Below are 15440 nucleotides of genomic sequence, written 5' to 3' on the forward strand. Positions count from 1 at the left end.
AGTAAATTTCAGAATAGTTCCATTTTTTCTTTTCTCTACTGATGTAACATTTAACTCACAATTATAATATGCATGCTACTATCTCATAAACATTTAGAATTCATGTACATTTTTATTCCTTACAATTGTCCTCCTCCCCTAATTGCTTCTCTTCTCTCCATTCTCGTTGGTTCTACCCAAATACACATGCATAATAGTTCGGTGAAATTTACCTATCTTTATATACTCCTAATGCACCAAATTTTAGATTCTTGTACTGCATAAAAAAATAGGGTATTTGCTCCGCAAATCTTGACTCTACCCCCCTCCCCTCCCCTTTATATCTAATGTTGTAAATTTTTCTTACATTTTTTCTCTCTCTTACATTGTTTTTGTTTCAACCAATTAGAACCACATTTTTTACACTTGTCCCTACATTTTTTACTATCATTTGCAATAGAAATGTATCAAATTAACTATTGAAAATGTCATACTTTCTATTTTGGAATGTCTCAAAATATTTATCATGTTACAAAAGAAAAAGCTATCTTTGACCTCTATCTCCAATGTTGTCTCTAACTTTATTCATACGTATGTTCGATGCAAATTCAAAATTTGAAATTTTAGGCATAAAATTAAAAGAGAAGCAAAGACATCACAATTAAAATGCTTGCTCAAAAAGTTGGATTAAGTAACAAAAAAAATATGGAATGAAGGGAGTGTAATACTCAATTAGAATCAACCTTTATTCTAAAACACCATTTTTGCCTTTATTTTTTCTCTAGTGAGAGTTTTCACTTAACTATGCTGCAACAGAACCTTTGCATAACTTTCCACCAATTTCATATGCATTGTTGATCTTCAAGTGGTTGTGCATTTGCATGTCTGACTTGCTTATTTCATGAATGTATGTATAGAATTGGAGAAAACATGTAATTTTGCTACCATTCCAATGTAATGAAAACCAAAATAGGGAAGAAGCGAGACTTAACAATCTGGAGGCGGCACTCGTGGTGATGTTCGGTGTCCCGAGGGATTGGTTATTTTTTTCTTGATAAAGATGGAAGAAGAAAGAAGATGTTGGAGGTGGTGGGTTGGGAGATGAGAAGAAGCGCATAAGAGCATGGGAGTGGAGGTACAGCGGTGATTTGGCAAAAGAGAGGAGCAATAAAAAAAAAAAAAAGAGAGCAGAAAAATGTTGATCAGACTTCTCTCTCTCTCTCTCTTTACCAATAGTGCATTTAAAAAATACAAAAGCCCATTTTTTTAAAAATCTTTTACACGATCTCAAACTTTTTTTTAAAGTATAAATGGGCAATTTTGAACTCGAGACCTCTCATTTACACTCCTCTTTCTTCTGTACCACACAATCCATTCATTCCTCAGTGTCAATCTTATAGACTGTGAATGAAACATTCTAGCAATCTATGTTCTTTAATTAAATAATATACTAGAATTTTGCCTATACCTTAGCACGGTATTTTTCATTTATTGTGAATTTATATAAATATGAATAATTTAAATACAAAAATTAACAACCATCCTACATGTTTATTTATATTAACTTTAGAAAATTAATATAGTCTAAATGTTCAATTATTTACTAATTTTTAAAAATTTGTTTACATACTTTGACTACAATATGATAGTATACATTAATCAAACAATGTACCCCATATAAAAAAGCTTGGTAGATATTCTTTTAGATAATTAAAATTTATATAATGCTATAAACGTAGAACTATATATTCAAATTTAATTAAGTAGAAAAAGTCTAGCAATCCATTTTTCCTTGTCAACAAATATTCATTTTCCAACAATATTAGTAAATCTATTGGTGTAACAGTTAATTTTATTTTTTACACTAAGTTAATTTATATGGATAAAAATGATATTTTTAGAAAAGAGAGGATGCATAAGAACAAACAATATTGTTCTTATGATCCTAAAATCGCTAAATTAAGGCATGAATGATATTTGATGAAATCCTTCCTAAATTGATGTTTACTTGAAGATTTGGTAGATGTCCTATCGTTAAGTATATTTGTGATAGCCCCACCTCCCCCTAAGGCGAATCAGAGGGTTCGGCGGACCGTCTGCCCAACTCTCGCCGGGACTCAGTCAAACCTTAATCAAATCCGAAATAAAACCACAAAATCAAATGAAATAACAATCCAAAACTTAAAGCGAAACTTATATACATTTCTATCTCAAAAGAAAGTACAAATATCGAATATACAAAGGTTCTCAATTCGTCATACATCCAGCCCGTGCCAAGCACTAGGGCGAGAACACGAAAAACCCTATTTCACTTCGAATTGAAATCGGAAAGGAAAACCCTAATTTCCTATGATCATTGGCACTTTTTCTAGGGTGATTGAGTAGTAAGATGGTATAGAATAGTATTTTTTAAATAATTTTCAAATAAAAGGAAATTTTCAAGAAATATATAAGGAATTTGCAAGTCCTCACAATATTTAATGGGAGTAATGAGAAATTTTGGCCTCATTTGGCAAGTGAGTTTTTTGGGTGTTTATCTAAAAATTAACTATAGTTTACTATAGAATTTGTAGAAAAAATTTTTAAAGTGTGTACATTTTTGGATATTTTGAAGTATATAGTTTAAAAACTTTAAGAAATTTTTTGAGGTTACTGTAGCTAAAACTGTTAAAAAACTTGTAGTAGACAAACTTGGCCAAAAATTTGCTTGCCAAACAAGGCATTTAGTTGATAGATATGAAATTTTAAATTATGTGTTTTATGAGACAACAATGATAAGGAAAGAGATTATGAAGAATTTGAAACATTAATCAACAAGATAATTGTGAACGGAAGTAATTTATAAGATATGTAAAATTTTAATAATATGGTGGTGAAATGAAATAATTAGATTTCAATAATTGTGATTTGAAAAAAGTTTTACCATAGTTCTATGTAATAATGTGATTGAAAACAAATATCATTAAGATAAGATTAGTTATTTTCGAAAGATAATATAATCCAAGTAGAATTCAATATGGGTAACTTGACTCATAACTCGTTAATCCTTTCCAATTAGCAATGCTAAGTAGGAAATAGAATATACTTGATTGAAATATAGATGTCAAAGTGTCACGACCCCATTTCCCCCTAAGGCGAACCAGAGGGTTCAACGGGCCGCCTGCCCAGCTCTCGCCGGGACTCAGTCGCTCACTACATTCCTCAAACAGATTACAATATAAATCTCAAAAATTACATCAAATTCTCCAATAATTACATGTCAACAGCGAAGCGGAAATAATTCTCAACTATACATAAAATGATTCCAAATCCAAACTGTACAAAACATAGGCCATCCAATCACGTGCACAAGTACTATAAGTCCTTCCTTCGCCTTGAGCCCTGTGGAGGGGAATAAAATATTTTTGGGGTGAGCTAGAAGCTCAGCGAGTAACCAGCAAAATCATTAAACAAATATATTTCACAATGTTGTATTCCGATCATTTCGATGATGTCATGATTCAGAGATCAAATGTTCGTTTAGTGCTCTCGTGAGCCGGTGAAATCATAGCACTTGAACACCCAACGCTCAAATATTTCATTTAACATTAACTCACGAACTCACGAAAGTGGGAGCAACATCGGTGCTCCAGATAACCATGAACATGAACCATAAACAAGGTGGAGACGTTGGTGTCCAGCACAAGACTTTCCCAGAACTCATTGAAGCCAAATCATGTCATGAATTCACATGCAAGCACGCATGATATGCAATCGAATAATTAATGCAAGAAACATTTCACAAGTACTTTGGAAATAGTTTAGGGTCACTCACCTCCACGGCTCACAATCCTCGTCCAATATAGCCAATTCCATCATTCAAGTCCAAGCCTTTCACATGAAACTTAAGGTAACCAATGCTATTAAAAAAATCGGACAGCATTTCCCCATAAATTCATCATTTCCATCCTACAATCAAACCCAATCACATAACAATTAACCACAATTGCTCAAAACCAGAAAACAGTTTTGACGTCCTTTTGCGGTAATGGTGCCAAAAGCACTACGATGGTCGGATGAAGGTGCAAGACCCACCGTTTCGAAGCTAAAAACCAGGGCTACAACAATGTAGAAGGCCACTCAGTCTAAATCCCAGCACAACTAAGTCATATATGCCAAATACCAAACCAGAATCGTAATTGCAGGTTCCTAAATCACACAAAACTGTAATCAGTCCAATTCAGTCCACACAGGTCCAAATGCATTGATTCCAAAGGCACATGAAAGCTAAGACATCAAGCTACATTTCATCAGAAGACACCAACTTCAAAATCCAAACTAATGCCAGTCAAAATAGATAATTACTATCGCAGTTCGCACATTCTGTTCACCCAGAACAGCAACAGTAAAAACGGCATAACTCACTCTACACTACTCCAAATGCCCTGAAATTTTGCAGGCACTTCAAACTCATCAATACCTACAACTTTCATGTTTTGAGCAAAGTCCAATTCGGCCTCTATCTATGACCTAAAATTTCGGACAGAATGTTCAACCAAGAACCCTAATTTTCCAGAAATTCTTCCAAATTCAAAATTGATTGCAATTTCCTATCATATGCACCTACTAGAGCTAAAGCCCCTTATTACCAACCATCAAAAACAACCACACCATCAAGATCATATGAAACCAGAAAATTCATCATAAAATTCAAAACTTCACCAAAACACTTCAAACCAAGAAATAAACCACAATTTCTAACACAATAGCCACCATTAGGCATAAATTCAACATCATTAGGTGTAAGAGGATAGTCAATCACTACTTACCAAGTAAACAAGACAGAGGAAGTGGTAGACCACCTTAGCTCCTCCAAAAAAACTTCACTAAGCAACTCACTAGCACCTAATGGAAAGCTTTTATGGAGTAGAAACTAAGTTAGGCAAGTGGTTTGGAAGATTGAGCTATATGGAAGCTTGAAATTTGAAGCAATTCTCTTCCTTCTTGAGCTCTCAAGAGTCGGCCAACATGGAGTGCAAAATGGTGAATTTTGAGGTAATTTTAAGATATTTAACCACTTGGTCAAAAGGTCAAAACAAAAGAATAAAAATCATAAAACACCACCAACCATCTAATGACACATGGCATCTCACTAAATGCAATTCAATCCTTTGGTCACCTCTCACATCAATCATCTCACACTCCTCTACTTATCTCTTAACACCCGATAAAATTTACACAGTATCGGGAACTTAACCTTATTGGCCAAATTTTTTCGAACTTTCGCACTAGTGGGGCCCACATCCGTTATACACTCTTAATTTCTCAAAACCTATTTGATACTAGAAAAATCATCCAAAAACTATATCTGCTCATTAAAAATATCTAGAAAATTTCCCTACTAAAGAAAACGCAGAAAACAAACCATTCAATAAATAAAACCCTCGAAAATAAGAAAAGTACGGGTTCTCAAACTCATTTTTTTTTTTTCGGGGCATCACAATCTCCCCTCCTTAAAAGAATGTCGTCCTCGACATTCCCTCTTGTACCAATCAAGTCAAGACATCCCGCACAAATCTCTCAAGAGTCAAATCAAACCCACAGTCCGGCATCCTAAACTTCAAGCCTAGGATACACTACAGAGATCTGAAGCCTAAGCTCTGATACCAACTGTGACAGCCCCACCTCCCCCGCCGAACCCTCTGGTTCGCCTTAGGGGGAGGTGGGGCTGTCACACAAAGAAACCTATTTAACTAAATTTACTTATATCCGCCTATTAATAACTGGATATGGATATATTATACTTGATTGAAATATAGATGTCAAAGAAACCTATTTAACTAAATTTACTTATATCCGCCTATTAATAACTGGATATGGATATATTAAGTTTTAACATATATATATAAATGGATTACCCAATTATTAAATGGGTATGATTGGGTAACCCATAAAATCCAATTAACTCATTTAACGTAGATTCCTAACTTTTCCACCATCAATCGTTGTTGCCTCCCCCTGTTCTTGTGGGGTTAACTTTTCCACCATAAAATCCAATAGGTATCTTGTGGGGTTAACTTAGGTGTTGTTTGTGAAAATTCTTGTCAAAAAGATAAAAAAGACCTGTGGAGAGGTAAAAGACCGGTGTGAGTGAGTACTAGTTAGTGTGTGTGTCCCACATCGTTTGCTAAGAGTGTGCGTGAGTGGTACTTAAGTTCCATGGGTGCACTCAAAAGTCAGCTAGCCTTTTGAGGTGTATCTTGTGGGGTTAATTTAGGTGTTGTTTGTGAAAATTCTTGTCAAAAAAAAAATCGTTGTTGCCTCCACCGCCGCCTTCCTGCTCCTCCTCCTCTCTTCCTCCACTGATTGTTTCTCCTCCCCCTTCTCCCCGTCTTTCCTTAAGAGAAGGTCTTTGCCCTTTTCTCGCCTATTTCAATGAAACCAAATCCACCTTGAAAGTGCAAATTCCTGAGCTGATTTATGAAGAAACTGTGGTGTCCTGAAGATTTTTTCGAAGAATGTCATCCAAGCTAATATAATTATGAAGAAACTGTGCTGTCCAGGCTAATATAATTATGAAGTTCCTTTTGTATTATACTTGTGAGAAGTTGCATTATGTGGTCTTGCTTTTGTGCTTCTTTATGCTTGATGAATCATCACAACTAGCTCGGTGGTAGGATTTTGATAAGGTCTTGAACAGCCACTTAATATTTTTGCATTTTAAGAGAATAGAATAACTTGAGGCTTTGTTTGAGGGAAGGAGGTTGGGGTCACTCTTTGTAATTGTTAGAAACTAGCTACTGTTAATTGTTAGTGTTTGAATTGGTTTGCGGGACAGGGGGATTGGTTGGTTATCTTTTGTTATTGAGATTGAGCTTACATTGTTATTACTCATTTGACTCATTACAGAGCAATTCTTGCATACTTGGTAGATGAGTTAGAAAGAAGATTGGACTGTTTTCTAATTTTTACAAGTATTTAGACTTGTATATTTTTGCCAAATTTCTTTCTCATTTCTAAGGATAACTGATTTTGCCTATACATGGTTCATCTCTTTGTGAAAATTGTTAAGATTGAGTCATTTTGTTGTCGCTAAAGCTATGTACAAAGCACAGAATAAATTCTTCTAAATAGTAGTCTAAGTAGTGCTTGGTGCTTGTTCTGCCATTTTCTTTCTTATCTTCTGAGGGAAGTTAGTTCAGAAACATCTCAACTGTTTGCATGATTGCTTAGGGCCGTTTGTGGATTCCAAGTATTGAAAATTGATCTCATTTTTTTTTTCCATTAGAAACAAGCTACGATCTTTGTGGTTTTTCAAGAAATGGTTTTCATTGTGCTTGTCATATTAAATTCGCAAGTCAATATTAGATTTCAAATTCTTATGCAAGGTATTAATTGTCATAAATATTTTATGCTGCAGCTTACTTCATTGACGCACCCAAGTTATGTTTCTCTAGCTGTCATTATTTCAAAACTTGGTCAAGCACATTGATGATGTCATTTCTTTTATCATTGCTAATCTTCAACTTTCACATTATGCATCAGATATGTTGTTTTGCAACACTGAGTGTTGCTGTCAACAAATGTAACTGAAATTTTTCTTGAGGTTTTGTGGAGTTCAAGAGATTTTACTATAGTGCTCTTGGTGATTTTTCAATTCTGTTTGATGCACAAGAGTTGAAATTATTCATCCTTCTTCCTTCATACCTGTACATCTCCCTTTATCTTTATTATTTTGGGATGTTGAAGTAGAGACAATTGATAAGTGACTAATTTACGTAATAATTGTATGATATTTTATATTACTTTTAGTCACTTTAGTTATATTATTGGAAGAAAATGAATCATTTTGGCTATAATTGGTGAAAAATGCTTTTAAGTGATTAAATGACGTTTTTATCACTTTTTAGTGGGATTTTGTGCATTTTGGCAGTTTTGACACATTTTCGTATTTCGGCTATCACTTGAGTTACAGTGATCGGATTAAGATGATTCTTAAACCAATTTAAAGATAAGAGATAGATCTACAACTTTGGTGAAGACATCTGAATCCAGTTTGAAGGTTTTCCAAGTCAAAAAGCCGAAGTACAGTAGCCAATTTCATTTGGTCGAAGCTGAAATAGGGCAATGAGCAGGCAAGGGTATTTCGGTCATTTCTCAGCCTACACAGATCCAAATGAGGTGATTCTTGATGCATTGGAAATATAACTCAAGTTTCATGCTTTGGTCAAGAGCTAAATCAGCTTTTATCATCAAGAAAAGTTCAGTAGAAGTTGATGCAAAATCGGAGCAGAGCTGGAAATTGAACCAAAAGTGACCAAATGGTTACTATAGCAATCCGACCGGAATTTGGCCTGATTTATGGCCGGATTCCTGGCCGGATTGTGGTCAGAAAAGGCTGCTACGTATGCGTAAAACTCAATTTCACCTCAACCAACTCACATGTGATGCTAGACATGTGAGAAACATTCCTAGCTGTAAAAGGAAGGTGTAAGCCTCATTTCTTGACCAACTTTCATCATAAAATAGCCAAGATTGCAAGATTGAAGGGGGAGAGAGAGAGAGATACGGGAGAGAACTTGGACTGCAAAAATGTAGCTCTTCCATTCTTCTTAGTGTAGGATAGTTGTAGCTAGTAGTTCATCCATTCTTGTTTATTAGCTAGGCAAAGATGAAGATGGAGGATGAAGAAGGCAAGGAGATGAACTCATGTGACAAGGGTTACATTCCTTCCAAACTCTTTATCTTTCATACTTGATTCCAAGTTTAGTTAATATACAAGTTCTGGATTTTGTGTTTATTATGTGTTTTTAAAAGTTTATACCTTGGGTTTGGTTGAACTTTCTAGGATTGTTAGTGTTAATTGTTTGGTTATTTTGATTGCTATAATTTGAGCAAGTTATTTAGCACTTTGGCTCTTTAAATCATGATTAATCTAGTACTATCAATTGTGATTATGTAAGGTGTTGTTTCTGCAATGAAAATTGAGATTTAACACTAGTTCAAGAAGTGCTAAACATAGGGAGTATACTCACGAAAGTAGAGGTGCACCTATGTGATTTTTAGTGATTCATTTCATGTAATTTCACTGAAGAAATGAACTTGTAGCTAATTTCATAACCATGAGAATAGGTATGGATTAGTTATAAGTATAATTGATTCACTACGAAAGTAGGATTCAAATGCATAAGGAAATTACACTATAATTAGCCTAGATGTAGTACTCAATGATCCAAATATAACACTTGTATGAGTAGTTAGGGATACCACAACCTCAGGAGCTTTTATTTGTTATTTTGTATAATTTCAGTAGATTAAATTTGTTATAATTCATTGATAGTCTAAATAATAGAGAAGCTTTAATAATACCGGTAATTGTTCACTCTTCCCTGTGGGATCGACCCGATATATACCCTAAACTACTAGTTGACCTGTAAACTTGTAGTGAACGAGTGTAATTTCGGATTTTTTAACTTGTACGTATGTAAAATACCCGTCAAGTTTTTGGCGCCGTTGCCGGGGAAGATTTGGCAATATTGGTGTGAAGAGTAACTTTATTAGTTTAGACATTTTATTAGTTATTGTGTGAATGTTATTTTCTGTTATTTTAGTATTTTCTGTGTGTATACATTTTATCACCTATTTTTCTTACTAATTTTACTTTTAAGTTGTTTAAAAGCAATTTTAGGTGATGAGGAGGATAGGTCAATTTGGAGGACAATGCTTGAAAAATGGAAGTTTGGCAATGGATGGTTGCCAAGTGCAAAGCTCCTTCAACAGAGGTAACCAAGAATTTACTGAATGTATGTCTTTTGAAGATGGTTTAAGGTGCTTAAAGGCTAAATTTGATGTTATGATGCTACAAGTTCAAATGGACACAATTATGCATAAAATTGAGCAAGGGAGGAATGTTAATGCTTTTAATTCTTATCATGTGATTTGTGACTTGTGTGAGGTTATCATGCTTCTAATACATGTAGACAAGTACAAAATGTGGATTATTATGATAAATTAGAGCATTACAATCCTTGTTTTGATCGATATAGTACTAATTGGAGCAATTCTCCTTCTTATGGTTGGAAAAATCAATGTGCATATAGTGATTATCCGTATTTTTATTATTACCAACTTGAAAGTGTCCAATATGAATCAAAACCATCTTGGGAGTTGGCAATAGAGAAGTTAGCTAATGCACCTCTACCTTTGGAGTTAGAAAGTGAACCATTAGTTAATGATTCTAATGCATCTTGGGAGCTAGCTGTAGAAAATTTTTCTAATCAATTTGATTTAGCAATAGAAAAGCTCGCAAATGCAACTTCCGACCGTTTTGATAGGATTGAGGAAAGAATAGATGAATTAGCTTCTCACTTTGGTAGAATACATGAGCAATTGAATGCATTGTGTGAAGTTATTTCCTCTAATAATTTGCAAAATGATCCTAGCATGAATGGTGGGAATGTTATATGTGAAAATGAGTTGTATTTTGATGAAAATGATGAATCTCAAGTGTGTTTTAATGAGCAAATATCCATTTCACATGATAATATCTTTGGAACTAACTTTGAGTCTCAAGAGATGAGTTTTAATGACTCGTTTTTCACCCTTCTTGAGGAGTGCATTGAAAGTATAGGTTCTAAGGGTATTGCTGCCCAAGACACTCTCATGGCATTTCCTTTGGTAAATTCTCAAGTGGTATATATTCAAGGTAACATCTATGAAACACTTGGGATAGGTAAGTTACTTCCATCTTTCATATCATTTGAACATGTGACTTTTACTATAAAGTCACCTTTTAATGATCCACCCCGGCCTAAAATGGTGGATTATTCGTTAACTAAGCCTCCTTGAAAAATGAGGTGATATAGTCAAGCTAATGACTATAAAGAAGCGCTAATTGGGAGGCAACCCAACGATTTCTTGTTTTTAGTAAGTTTAAGTTGTTTAACTAGTGTTTTTGTATATTTTGTAGGTAGCAATGACAAGAAGTCACGTGAAGTATTTCAAGTGCAAAGGAGTTTATAAGGAGTGGAGACCGATGTGAAAAAGAGAAGCATTTCAAGTGCAAAGGAGTTTATAAGGAGTGGAGACCGATGTGAAAAAGGGAAGCTTAACCTTCATTTTTGAGTTTACAATGCTTAATTTCATGTTATGAGGTTAAGTTAGTCATTTGCATGAAGTTAAAGTGGCTTCAAGTGTTTAAATGTGTTCATGATCTATTTGCACTCTTTAGACCATTTGAACACCACCATGTGCATTGGAAGTGTCAAGGGGACTATTTGATCCAAGAACCTCAACCCTCAATTTGCATTCTACATGTTTTTGATTTGTTTTGAGATGTTAAGATTCATGTTTAAGTCATTTTCCATGTGCGTGAAGTGTTGAATTGTTAAAAATTTCATTGTAGAGCACGAATTGGAGAGTGTGTTTCAAATTGGGGTCAAATTGGAAATTACAGAAATTTCTCCAATAAATGCAGAATCAATGGATCCGAGACCTCAGATCCACTTCTGCAATCAGAAAAAAATTCGAGCTTCTTGATCCGAGCTCACTTATCATTATCCGACCTCGGATCCTTTCCAAAACGAAGCCTCGGACCACTTTTCTTCATTCTTCCCTCTTTTTCCTCCTTCAACTCCACTTTTCTTCTTGTTGGTTGCAAGCTTTTATTCTTAAGAAGTTTTATTTTTGTCTTTTTCAAGGTGCATTAATTGAACTCTCCATTCTTTCTCAAGTAAAGTTGGAAATTCATCACATTGACATGGATTCGGATTGCGCAAGTTCAATTGAGCAGTATTTTCTTTTACTCTTTATTTATTTTCTTTTTCTCACATTGAGGACAATGTGAAGTTTAAGTGTGGGGGAGGAAAATATTGGACTTGCATTTACTTGCCATGTGATGATATTTTGTGGATATAAATGATTAGAAATGTTGGAATTGTGTGTGAATTATTTGCCATGTGGATAATTTACTTGAAATTGGGTTTGTTGGCAGGGAGTTTCATCCATTTATAAGGGGAAACTCTGTCAAAATTTTTATAAAATCTTTTCCAATATTTCATTATGGCCCAAAATTCTTCAAATTTTTGCATTTTTGTGCAAAAAGGGCTAAATTGTTCCAACCTTAAGTATTTGATTCTTCCAATTGTTGAAACTTTATGTGTATTTTGGAAGGTTTAGTCCTCATTTAACTTGAAAATAGTTATTATGCAATTAGAATTTTTACATTTTAGAAAGTAAATTCGGTAAAGTGAGAAAAATTATGTCTATAATTTTACATGTTTAATGAGATTTCTTCTCTTTACTTAATTTTGCAATTAAGTGATTGATATAGTCGATAAACGTTATACTCCTCCTTTGATTATTCTTATATATTTTCTAAGAGGGAATATTTATTTATTGTCCTTTCTTTTTGAAAAAGAAAAAAAAAATAAAAAAAAAATAAAAAAAAAAGAGAAAAGAAAGTAAATAAAAATTGTTCTACTCCAATGATTCTCGTGCCGAGTAACCGGGGGTTGGCATCTACAAATGTCGACATTCGCGTAGAAAGGTATTTGAATTAAGAGTATGCATAGCAACTTGAATAGGTGAAATGTTGAGTAACCGGAGATCTTTACCTAAAAGTATCGATTTTCGCGTAAAAAGGCATTTTCACTGTTTAAATAAAAAAAAATTAGTATGAATAAATCCCTCTTAGTTATAGAATTTTGAGAAAAAGATGATTATAGGAGGAGGAAGACTATAAATTGACTATGTGATTTGCTTATTTGTGAAATTAAGTTAGGATAAGAGATTAAGTTTAACTTGTTAAAATTAGGGTATAATTATCTTTCCTTTACCTGATATTATGAGTATTTAGTGTAAATTGAATAATTGTATAATGATTGTTTTCCAAGTCATGAGGAATTAAATTTGACTAAAGTGCATATATTATTTCACCTCTTGAATCATTGTAGTTGATTATATGTGGATTGCTTGAGGACAAGCAATGATTTAAGTGTGGGGGAGTTTGATAAGTGACTAATTTACGTAATAATTGTATGATATTTTATATTACTTTTAGTCACTTTAGTTATATTATTGGAAGAAAATGAATCATTTTGGCTATAATTGGTGAAAAATGCTTTTAAGTGATTAAATGACGTTTTTATCACTTTTTAGTGGGATTTTGTGCATTTTGGCAGTTTTGACACATTTTCGTATTTCGGCTATCACTTGAGTTACAGTGATCGGATTAAGATGATTCTTAAACCAATTTAAAGATAAGAGATAGATCTACAACTTTGGTGAAGACATCTGAATCCAGTTTGAAGGTTTTCCAAGTCAAAAAGCCGAAGTACAGTAGCCAATTTCATTTGGTCGAAGCTGAAATAGGGCAATGAGCAGGCAAGGGTATTTCGGTCATTTCTCAGCCTACACAGATCCAAATGAGGTGATTCTTGATGCATTGGAAATATAACTCAAGTTTCATGCTTTGGTCAAGAGCTAAATCAGCTTTTATCATCAAGAAAAGTTCAGTAGAAGTTGATGCAAAATCGGAGCAGAGCTGGAAATTGAACCAGAAGTGACCAAATGGTCACTGTAGCAGTCCGGCCGGAATTTGGCCGGATTTATGGCCGGATTCCTAGCCGGATTGTGGTCAGAAAAGGCTGCTACGTATGCGTAAAACTCAATTTCACCTCAACCAACTCACATGTGATGCTAGACATGTGAGAAACATTCCTAGCTGTAAAAGGAAGGTGTAAGCCTCATTTCTTGACCAACTTTCATCATAAAATAGCCAAGATTGCAAGATTGAAGGGGGAGAGAGAGAGAGATATGGGAGAGAACTTGGACTGCAAAAATGTAGCTCTTCCATTCTTCTTAGTGTAGGATAGTTGTAGCTAGTAGTTCATCCATTCTTGTTTATTAGCTAGGCAAAGATGAAGATGGAGGATGAAGAAGGCAAGGAGATGAACTCATGTGACAAGGGTTACATTCCTTCCAAACTCTTTATCTTTCATACTTGATTCCAAGTTTAGTTAATATACAAGTTCTGGATTTTGTATTTATTATGTGTTTTTAAAAGTTTATACCTTGGGTTTGGTTGAACTTTCTAGGATTGTTAGTGTTAATTGTTTGGTTATTTTGATTGCTATGATTTGAGCAAGTTATTTAGCACTTTGGCTCTTTAAATCATGATTAATCTGGTACCATCAATTGTGATTATGTAAGGTGTTGTTTCTGCAATGAAAATTGAGATTTAACACTAGTTCAAGAAGTGCTAAACATAGGGAGTATACTCACGAAAGTAGAGGTGCACCTATGTGATTTTTAGTGATTCATTTCATGTAATTTCACTGAAGAAATGAACTTGTAGCTAATTTCATAACCATGAGAATAGGTATGGATTAGTTATAAGTATAATTGATTCACTACGAAAGTAGGATTCAAATGCATAAGGAAATTACATTATAATTAGCCTAGATGTAGTACTCAATGATCCAAATATAACACTTGCATGAGTAGTTAGGGATACCACAACTTAAGGAGCTTTTATTTGTTATTTTGTATAATTTCAGTAGATTAAATTTGTTATAATTCATTGATAGTCTAAATAATAGAGAAGCTTTAGTAATACCGGTAATTGTTCACTCTTCCCTGTGGGATCGACCCGATATATACCCTAAACTACTAGTTGACCTGTATACTTGCAGTGAACGGGTGTAATTTCGGATTTTTTAACTTGTACGTATGTAAAATACCCATCAACAATAACATTGGCATTGGCCTTGGACATATGAACTATATCATAGGCTATATGGCATGCACATTCCATAGATTAACATTGTAGAGTTAATGTTATGATTGTGTAATCCACCTTTGTAGGATTATGGTTCTTTTCTTTTCTCTTTTCTTATCTTCTTGCCTGATAATTTCATGATTTACGTTTAGGACCTTTTGTTCTAATTCCTATGTTTTAACACACTCTTTACGCAGAGATTGGTTTATGGTGCCTAAGCTAAAGCTGTCATTGCCATTGGGTTTGATGATTTTATCTCTGATGCCCTAAGAGGTGCTGGGTTTTACTAAAAGGCTTACTTGGAGATCAAGAGAGCAGATGTTAATGCATCCTGTATTGCAGAGCAAGTCTTCGAGAAAATGAAGGCCAAATTTTCCATCTATTAAGGAAATGTTGAAGTCGCTGATCCCTGATATAGATGCTTTGAAACAATTCCCATTTGCTCATAAAGTAGTTTCTAGCATTCATTGTTTCAATGATCTCTACACTGTTGAACATGTCAATGAAATTGTTGTATTTTGACTATTTTCTAAGTCATCAATGGGGAATGAAGATATTTTGATTTTTTTTAAAGTTCCAATAGTTGAATTGAAAACTCTAATGTATGGTTAACTAAGTGATTGAAAATCAGGTACAAGCTTCTCCTTTCATTTTGGACTTTTTTCAAATTAAGGCCCCATTTGGAACCTGAGTTTTTTAGAAG

Source organism: Coffea eugenioides, chromosome 7 (genome assembly GCF_003713205.1).
Source record: "Coffea eugenioides isolate CCC68of chromosome 7, Ceug_1.0, whole genome shotgun sequence".
In the NCBI taxonomy this organism is placed as follows: Eukaryota; Viridiplantae; Streptophyta; class Magnoliopsida; order Gentianales; family Rubiaceae; genus Coffea; species Coffea eugenioides.